Here is an 8,475-nt window from a genome sequence, read left to right on the forward strand (position 1 = left end):
TTTTATATCTCCTTTTTGAGAAATTTCTTTCTATTCCATTGTTTTTTCCTCTTTTTAATTGTTGTTGCTGGTGAGGTAATTGGGACCTTGATATATTGAGGATATCATTCTCTTGTTGGATGAATGGTTTGCAAGTGTTTTATCCAATTCCATATGTTTTCATTTAATTCTTTTGATTGTTTCCTTTGATGTTCTGTTTTTCAATTTTTACTTATGTTGCTTGTGCTTTTGGGTTAGAGTCAATAACCCTTTGCTGAGGGTTATGGTCTGAAATATTTCTTCTGGTAGTTTTACAATTTGCATACTTACATTTATATCTTTAATATGTTTTGAGTTGATTATTTATTTGGTAAATAGTAGAAGTACAGTTTTATTCTTCTATATGTGGAAATTAAGTTTTTCTTTCACCACTTGTTGGTCCCTATGTTGAAAGTCAAGTTACTATAAATTGGTGGACTGATTTTTTGGTTCTATATTCTGCTACAATGGTCCACTTATCAGATTTTATGCTAATTCTTTGCTGCTTCACTTTCTATAACTTAATATATTTTGTAATATATTTTGAGGCAAAATATTATAATATTTCTCACTGTTTTTTTCAGAAGTATTAGCTCTCCAAGTGTCTTTCATGGATCCAGATAGTTTTTACTATATTTATATTATATTGGTTATTTCTGTGAAGGAGTTCCTCAGTATTTTGTTAAGTTTTGCTTTCTGACCTTAGATTGCTTTATATTTTGTGGACATTATACCAAATTGAATTCTTCTTATGAAGGTGTGTTGGGGTTTAAGTGTGCAGAGTTTAGCTCCCTCAGGCCTGACATTTTGCAAGAGCTGTGGCTGTGATTTAGGTCAGCTGAGGCAAACCTCAGCTAGGAGGAGGAAACGTTCTCTTCCCCTTATCGCAAGGCACAAGTTCTGCATGGTTTGGCCAAGAGGAAGAAGCTTCCTGCATACTTATCCTGGGAACAGTACATTCTGAAGAAACAAATGCATCCTCAGAGGAGTAGATAATGTCTACAAAGAACTTTAGGAGGGTACTTATCAAACAAACAGGAACAATTTGAATCTAGCTCTGTGTATCCGCTGAGGCATGATATTTGGACAATGTGGGTAAAGTGTTATTGAAGAATTGCTTGCTTTGTTAGAAGAAGTGTATAAAAGGAACTTGCAAATAAACTTCAGCATGCAGTTGCATTTGCTGCCTTGGCTCTGCATCCCCTGTGTCCCGGTTATTTCGTGACCCTTACCCAGGGACCCGAACGCTCTAGACGTTCACAAAGGTGAGCTGTCTTTACATTTTTGCATGTGACTCATTCAATTTATTTTATCAGTGTTTCAGAATTAACATTTTATTTTTTTTTTACCTTTCATGGTAAATTTATTGCTAGCTAATTATTTTTCCGTAACTATTATAAATTGAATTTATTTCTTGATTTTTCAGGTAGCTTCTTATTGGTGTTGATCATGAATCCAGTAACATTATCAAGAATGGTTTATCTATTATTTTTCATCCAAAAGGTTTCTGGTGGGATGAGAAGGGTTTTTTTTTCTATATAAGATTGTGTGGACTCAAAACAGTAATAATTTGACTTCTTTCTTTCCTATTTGGATGAAATTTCTTTCTTTCTTTGGTTAATTGTTCTGGGTCGGATTTACAATATCATATTGAGTAAGAGTGGTGAAAGTGAACATTCTTCTCTGGCTCCCAAATTAAAGAAAAAATTTCAACTTTTCCTAATTCAATATCATGTTATTTGTGCATCAGGAATATGTGTCTTTAGTTGTGTTGAGGTATGTCCTTCTACTTGTGACTTGCTGACAGGATTTATTAAAATTTATTGAATACATTCTATTTCCTTTTATAATTAGTCTCATCTTTTACATGTTATTAGCCACTTTTAATTCTGTGAATTGCTTATCCATCTGCTTCACTTATTTGTATACAAAACTGTTTAAATTTCTGATGATTGTAATATTTTTTCACTATTTGATGAATATTACTCTTTTGTTCATATATAAGTTGCATGAAAACTAAGTCAGTCTTCATGATTTAACAGTATTTTTAACAACTTACTGTATTAGTTCTATTTGTATTTAATATATATATATATATATATATATATATATATATATATATATATATATTATTAGGTAAGATGTAAAAATAATTCATCCAAACCTTTCCTATAATTTCTCTAATTTTTAAACAAAAGTTTTCTAAGGAGGTGAAAGACCTCTACAATGAAATGTGGACAACATTGAAGAAAGAAATTAAAGATCTCAAAAGATGGAAAGACTTCCCCTGATCATTGATAGGCCGAATTAATATTATTAAAATGCCCTATAATAAAAAGCAATATACAAATACAGTTAATTCACCATGAGAACAACAATGACATTGTCCACAGAACTAGAAAAAAGCAGTTCTCTAATTAATTTAGAAGAATAAATAACCCAGAAAAGCCAGGGCAATTCTAAACCCAGAAAGTAATGTTGGAGGCATCAAAATATTTGACTTCAAATTATACTACGGAGCTATAGTAACAAAAATTGCATGGTACTGTTTTAAAACAGACACACAGGCCAGTGGTACAAAATAGAAGACACAGAGACAAACCCACAAATCTACAGATGTCTGATTCTTGACAAAATTGTCAAAAATACACTGGAGAATAGATTGATTATTTAGGAAATGATGTTGGGATCTGGTTATCCATGTGTAGAAGAATGAAACTAGCCCCCTAACTGTGACCCTACACAAAAATAAACCCCAAATGGATCAAAGACCTAGGAATTAGAAATTATGCAACTCCTAGAAGAAAACAAATGGTCAACACTCCAGTATATAGGCACAGGAAATGACTTTCTCAATACGATAAAGTTCAGAAAATCATGCTAAGAGTTAATAAATGGGAAGGCATCAAATTAAAAAGCTTCTGCACAGCAAAACAATTATAATTTTGAAGAGAAAACATACAGAATGGAAGAAAGTCTTTGCTAGTTACATTTGACTAAGGATTAATATTTAGAATATATAAAGAATTTAAAAAACTTTACACCAAAAAAAACAAACCAAATCAACAAATGGGCAAATTAATAAAAAAGATACTTCTCAAAAGAAGAAATATAAATAACCAAAAAAATGTGAAAAATATCTTTGATACATTTAATCTTCATGGAAATGCAAAGCAAAAGTATACTTGGATTTTATCTTATACCAGTCAGAAAGGCAGTCATCAATAAAAAAAATAAAATGCTGGAAAGAATGTGAAGAAAACACTTTTACAATATTGGAGACATTGTAAACTAGTACTACCACTATGGAAATCAGTATAGAGGTTCCTCAAAAATGAGGCATGGAGCCATCATAAGATCCAGCTATACCACTTCTCAGTATTTATCATGAAGAATTAAAGTCATTTTATTACCCTGATACATGCATACCCATGTTTATATTTTTAGAAGCACAATTTACAATAGCCCAACTATGAAACTAGCTTAGGTGTCTGCCAGTGGATGAATGGATTTTATAAAAATTGTGGCTTTTATACATAATGGAATTTTATTCAGTCATAAAGAAAAATAAAATTATGTTATATGCATGAAAATGGATGGAACTAGAGATCATTATGTTAAACAAAATAAATAAGTCAAACTCAGAAGTCAAGGTTTTTATGTTTTCTCTCAGATGTGGAAGCTAGAGGCAAAAAAGGAAAGATGGAGGTAGATCTCATGAAAATCAGTAGAAGAGCAGAAGCAGAAAGCCTCCAAAGGGTGGAATGTGAGGTAAGAGGGGAAAAGTGTTGGGAAGTGATATTGGCCAAATTATATTGTTATATTGTGTCTTTGTTTGTATGTACAAATATGTCACAACAAATCCTATCAGTTTATAAAATTTCAATGCACCAATAAAAAGTGGAAAAAGATGCAAAAATGCTTTAATATTTATTTTGAATTAAACTTAAGATGGAGAATATTTCTTGTGAAGCTTGGCTGGTGGTCTTTATAACAAAAAAAAATAACTAACTATTATGGTTTGGACTTGAGGTGTCCCCCAAAAGCTCATGGGAGACACAATGGGGGATAGTTCAGAGGGGAAATGATTGGGTTATGAGAGTCTTAAGCCGAACAGTGAATTAATCACCTGATGGGATTAATTGAGTGGTTACTGAAGGAAGGTGGGGTGTGGCTGCAGGAGGCAGGTCATTGGGGTCATAGCTTTGGGGTACATATTTTATATCTGGCAAGTGGAATCTCTCTCTACCTCCTGATTATTATTCCACCATACAATACCCCCATGATATTCTGCCTCACCTCCAGACTCAAGAAATGGAGGCAACCTTCTATGGAATAAAACATGAGCCCTCAAATAAACTTTTCCTCTTCTACAATAATTCTTGTAGGTCTTTTAGTCATAGTAGCAAACATGCTGACTAAACCACTAACTATTCCTGAATTTGGGACATTTTGATCATAAAAAGGTTTAGTGATGTTTTCCTTAAAGGACAGCATTTGGATTACTTATGATTTTGTTTACCTATTTTCCAACCAACTTACGTAATTTTTATATTGTTTTCAATGTTACCGAGTGTTATAATAGATAACATGCTGAGTTTTGCAGGAAAAGTATGAAGATTTTATTTTCAGTCATTCCAAATGATGTAGATCCTTTACTACTGTTATAGGTGATATGAGACAATAAGCTACTGAGGAAAAAGAAAAAAATTAGACATGCTCTTCATTATTACAGATTATAGAATTTAAATATAACTGCAAACTGTCTACAAAAACTCATTACATTTCACATCATAACAGTAACAAATATAGGTAACCTTGTGTCATATTTGAGTAAAAAATAAGAATTTAGCAAGTTTCTTTCCTGTTCCTGTTCTGTATTACCACAACCTAAAATTGAGACCTAATGTCTATTTCCAAAGCATGATTATGAGAGTGGCCAAACAGTTCAATTTATTTGATGGATTAAGAGTAAATAATTATAATGAGGTAATGAAACCAAATATTTTCTTCAATGACTCAATTGTGCTGTAGAAAGTACATAGGAATCATTATGCTTCTAATTCTATAAAACATTTTATGGGGAAATGACTTAGCTGGAAAAAAGGCAAGTGTCTTTCTTCAGGAAAGTTAAATGTACAAAATTCTGTGCCTAAATGAAATTAAGCAGGCTGGGAATTTGAGAAACCATACTGATAATGAGTGAATCCTTACTGTTTTTGTCTCAATGCATAATTGTAATTAAGTTTATTAAGTTTTTTTGGTATACTAATAAATTATAATATTAAATTTCTACATAGGTTCATATAGTCATATAGTTTAACCTTCTGCAGTGTTTGATTCCTCGCCCCCCCCCCCGCCGCCCCAGGATGTTTATTTCCCTTAACTAGGAATTAAATTTCTGGAAAAGAAACTTTGAGTTGATTAGGTAGATTGTAAACATTTGTTTTTCCACAGACAGAAAGGATTCTAGCATTGTAACATCTTATTGCTGGGGTAAACTGGAAGAGGCCCATCTGTCAGTACTCCAGGTTCAGGATTAATAAACTATTCCTCTTTTTTCTTCTTTCCTGTTTTAGCAAACTTCCGACAACAAAATAGACAGCATTTGGTGATGATGAACATCCCAGTTGCCACACAGGCCAGCAGGAACCCAAGCACATCCAAAGAGTAGTACTGGAACCAGGAGAGGTAATGGGCAGCCACCCGGAGGTGTTTAGCTCCTTTGTGGCGCATGACAAACTCTATCCAGAAGACAGCTTGGTCCAGAGGCTTCACTGGCTGTTCATGGTGAATTCTTGATAATCTCATAACATTCTCTTTATATCTATACAACAATCATAAGATACCAATATTTTAAAAAAGTTAATTGGCCTAAATTTTTAAGTCCCTGAAAGGTTCTTTGAAAGTTTCACAAAACTGGGTCAAATAAGTGTCATAGAACAGCCATAGAAGTATTTTTTTTTTAAATTCTGTTGTCTTGAGAAATTCAGTTTCTAAGATGGTGATTTATTTATTTACTTCCATTTCAAAGTTCAAATGTAATTAAAATGGTGATTGTATAGAATGGGTTTGAAGTCATTCAAGCTCCTTAAGTTGGAGATTTGTGTTGGACAAATATTTTCCAAAGTGAAAATGGAAGGTCAGGTGGGAAAGGTAATATTACCTAGTGGACCAACTGGAAGTACGCAATTTTCAGTGTGGTAAGTGATATGGTTAAACACTATTTAAAAATGATCATCTTGATGTTTTTGAAGAAGTATTGGGTCATGTTGGGTGAAATGACTTCGATCAATTCTATTTTGCTCTTCTATTCTACCTGTGGCTGTGTATTTTCACTCAATACCCAGAAAGATCCTTTTTGATTAAACACATGTCAGCTTCTAATACTGATGTGACCAAAATTTTCATATGGCTCCCCATGTATTTAGATTAATATCCAGTTCAATATTTATATACTTGTTTCCTCACTTAATTACTGCATGTTTGAACAATATATTATTTACTATTTTGTTTTTTAAAAATGTAGTGAGTAGGTTTTATGGCATAAATATACATTCATCACTTAAGCTACATTTATCAAGTTCTACAAATTTTATATGCACTTGTATTAATTAATATTTATTAATTTTAAAAATAATTTCTGAGTTATTACAAAGTATTCAAAATCATTTATTATTACACATTCTGTGTGTACTTTCTTTTTTTAATTTAGACTTGTTTACTCTTATTTAGTAGATGCATAAAATTTAGAATGGTATTGTTTGGAATGGCTTATGAAATAATATTTGAATAATTATTAGTATTTATTTTTAGAGGTTATTTTGGACTATTTTGGTAATAGTAGTAGAAGTAAAATAGCTTACATTGATATGGCTTCATTGGGACTTGTCTTATATTTTCACTCATGTTTTTATTGTATACTTAAATTTATTATGTCTTATAAACAAGGTTTAGTTAGTTAAGTTAGTTTTAAAAATATGGTCTTTGATAATAATTCTGGTTTTTATAATTAAGGTAAGCATTAATACCTTCACAGTTGAACTAACTATTTAATTTTAGATTCATTTTCTGTTTTTCTGACCTGTGTTTCATTCCCATTCTATTTACTTCTTGATGCTTTAAAAGCACTGAATCTTATTACTATTGATATATATATACTATTAATACTTATTACTATTACTATTACTTATTACTTATTCCATTGAATCTTATTACTATTTTGTTTTTGTTCACGCATTATTAAAGTGTTCCTTTAGGTGATGTTTTCTTTATACAGTAATATTATTGATCATTGTGATGAATGTTGAATTGATTGTAGATATGCTAGGCACTTTGTACTTTACATTGCATTTCCATTTGAATTGGGGAAATTTTGAAAATTAAAGAATTATTTAACTAAAATTAAACATTTTCATGCTTCAAAGTGCACTATGAAGAAATTGATGGATCCCTCTATAGTAGATGGATTTTCCACTTTGAAATGGAAGAACATGTTTGCAAATCACCCAGTATCTCACTGTAAAACTGATTCCATCTCTTCTCATTAAATAATTTGAACCAAGAATCAAAATAAAGAACGTAGAGCATATATTTTACCCACTCAACAAATGTCATTTGATTGCTTAATCCTGAAAATATAACAGGCATATAGGAAGGAGAAAAAAGTAGTACCCTACTATACTTTTTAATTTTGTAACCAGGTGATAAGCAGAGACTCTAAACAAATGTTTTTTGAAGAATTTCCACCAGCAGCTCACCACAGGGACAAATGACATCTGAAAGAATGACATCAAACCTTGATTCTTGTAGTTTTGCCATAAGTTTCTTGTTCAAAACTGCATCTCTACATATAGTCTCTACTTAATCAGATAACTGACCCATAATTTTTTGAAATCTTGAATATTTCCAAAATGGATTTTTCACTGTTTCATAAATAATTATACCAAGTAATTGAGTATAAAAATTCTCTATATATTCTCTTGAAAATGATGAAGCATAGTTCTCAAACTTAATGGCAGATGATTTGTCATCGCCCACAAAAATGGAACCTGAAGGTCTCAAAACAGTCACCTCATGCCCCCTCTGTGTGAGCTCCTCCAGTATTGTCTTCATATTGATCTAATGGTTGTATTCCATTGCCCACACCAGCACCTTTCCACAACTTCCAGAACCAAAGTGTAATAGCTGTAACAGGAGCAGAACTACAGTCATTTTCATAGACACCCTGATGAAATGCAAGGCTTCCTTTCACAGTGAATTCCCTCTGCTCTTGCAAATATCCAAGAAGAAATAATTATTTGGTTAAAAAGTAACTTGTACGCATAAAAGTGAATACATAAGTGAACATTTAGTATACCTGGATGCCAAGTAGAAAAATCAAAGGTGACTTTGAAAAATCATTAGGTGACTTCCTGCTTGTGTATGTGTAATGACTCTTTCATGATTATACATGCT

General features: G+C 31.9%; 2 long non-coding RNA genes and 1 pseudogene across 3 annotated transcripts; 1 reads left to right on the forward strand and 2 right to left on the reverse strand.

Moving 5' to 3' along the window:
* Positions 1–1,218: 1,218 nt before the first annotated feature.
* LOC125610982 lies at positions 1,219–7,144 on the forward strand. 2 transcript variants are annotated; one of them, XR_007341094.1, is made up of 4 exons: positions 1,256–1,283; positions 1,445–1,494; positions 3,692–3,789; positions 5,598–7,144. It is a non-coding gene; the product is annotated as an uncharacterized LOC125610982 (long non-coding RNA). The 2 variants fall into 2 exon arrangements; XR_007341093.1 differs by lacking the exon at positions 1,445–1,494 and having other exon boundaries at positions 1,219–1,283.
* LOC125610983 lies at positions 6,912–7,417 on the reverse strand. Its single transcript, XR_007341095.1, has 2 exons — positions 7,215–7,417; positions 6,912–7,148 (listed from the first exon to the last, which is right to left on the reverse strand). It is a non-coding gene; the product is annotated as an uncharacterized LOC125610983 (long non-coding RNA).
* A 56-nt stretch (positions 7,418–7,473) lies between these two features.
* LOC125610846 lies at positions 7,474–8,238 on the reverse strand (annotated as a pseudogene).
* Positions 8,239–8,475: the final 237 nt, after the last annotated feature.

Source organism: Marmota marmota, unplaced genomic scaffold (assembly GCF_001458135.2).
Source record: "Marmota marmota marmota unplaced genomic scaffold, marMar, whole genome shotgun sequence".
NCBI lineage: Eukaryota > Metazoa > Chordata > Mammalia > Rodentia > Sciuridae > Marmota > Marmota marmota.